We start from the raw sequence: 1,756 nt of genomic DNA on the forward strand, positions 1-1,756 counted from the left end.
GTTTGGTAATAAAGGGAAAATGAAGACTTTATTCGCATTCCTATAATTTTGTTGAGGATGCAATTCTTGGTTGATTTTTACTCTTATTACTAAAAAGATATTTTATGTCTTCTGGTTCTGATTAATATTATGATTTCTTTATTTGGGATCATTCTTTACTCTTTAACTACTTTCAGACACCTGCAGAGAGAGGGAGTTATTCTACACTTTTCTTATGATTATAAAAAGGAATAACTGGTTTTTTAATCTTTCTGGAATTACTTGATTTTTTTTAAACTTGAGAATATTCATCTAAATTATTCTGAAAACTGTGCAGTATAGTTTGTCCATTTCCTGTCTTCTTTCATTCTGGGACTTATTAGAAGACAAATACATCTTCTAATTCATTTTCTTTTTCTGGTTCTCTCTGTAGCCTATATTTCACCATTTCCATCCATGTAATTCTGTCTATTTTATTGTTAGTGATTGCTTTAACTACATTTCCTTGGTTGCTAATTTTACAATCACCTGTGTCTATCTAGATTTTGAAATGTTATTCTGTACTTTTAATTTGATTATTAGATAATTTGTTTCTACTAGTTTTGTTTCATTCTTTTTCAAATATACTTGAATGTTCTTGATAATGTAACATTTTATCTGAACCTTATGATTATAGAAGACAACAGTGGTTAAACAACGTCCTAGCTCCCTGAAAGAAGTAGATCACCCTGCAATCAATGAGTAATATTCCACCAAAATCTCATCATAGTATCTCATCTCAGACTTTTGAACATCCGAATATCCTTTGATAAATAAAGCTGAGGGGAATCTAGAACCGGAGACCATGTGACATTGAGACAGCAGATAACTGGACAGGAGTTGCTGAACAAGAGTCTCTTTCCAGCTTCTAGAACAAGAAATGGATCCCAAGATTCAGGTTCTTCAGATACAAGTGGCAGTAGTAAATCTACAGGATCAGGGCAGGGACCACCCCCCACCCCCAACCATAGTACTTGATCTTCAAGTAAGAAGAGTTCATCCCAGAGAATATCAGCAAAGAGATAACATAGCTAGCAGAATTCAGTCAAGGTCTCAGACACCAAACAACACAATCACTTATGAAAGTGAATGAGGAAGTTTTAGACATACATTTTCACGTTCTGAGTGAGCAAGTATAAGAACATATGTCAGTACCGTGAGAATTCTTATTCATAGAATTTTAAATACTAGGTTAAGTGAAAGTACTTCTGTTGCCATTCAGATCATGTTAAGGCAGAAAAAAAAGGACAGGTTTTGTTGAATTAAGCTACGTTATGTATAGTGATAGTTATTCAGAGAGCCTTGTGGCTCTGTCACAACTCGAAATGTAGAAAGGGCAAGAATCACAGGATGGAGGAAGAGGGGGTTCTTGTGGTGGGAGCAGTTCTAGCTCAAGTTTCAGTAATAGTTCTAGTTCTAATTCCAGTGGAGAAAGTTCAGACACTATCTCAAAGTGTTTGAAAGCAGTGATGTGGTCTGATTTAATTTTTCACCTTAAATGAGAATGATGATGACCATCTTAGAGGACTCACTATAGACCAACTTGACAACTGTAGTTGTTGTTGTTGTTATGTGCCGTAGAGTCGCTTGCGACTCATAGCAATCCTATGTACAACAGCCCTAAACTCTGCTCTGTTCCTATGCCAGTCGCACTGCCTCTGACACTCCCATCCCAATTACCCTAGTCACTGAATCAGTCCACCTCATAGAGGGCCTTCCCCTCCTGCGCTGTCCCTCC

General features: G+C 36.6%; 1 pseudogene; it reads left to right on the forward strand.

Moving 5' to 3' along the window:
* Positions 1-716: 716 nt before the first annotated feature.
* LOC102871361 lies at positions 717-1,520 on the forward strand (annotated as a pseudogene).
* The last annotated feature ends 236 nt before the right edge of the window (positions 1,521-1,756 follow it).

This window comes from Elephantulus edwardii, unplaced genomic scaffold (genome assembly GCF_000299155.1).
Source record: "Elephantulus edwardii isolate Elephantulus edwardi_28Jun2011 unplaced genomic scaffold, EleEdw1.0 scaffold00069, whole genome shotgun sequence".
Taxonomy (NCBI): domain Eukaryota; kingdom Metazoa; phylum Chordata; class Mammalia; order Macroscelidea; family Macroscelididae; genus Elephantulus; species Elephantulus edwardii.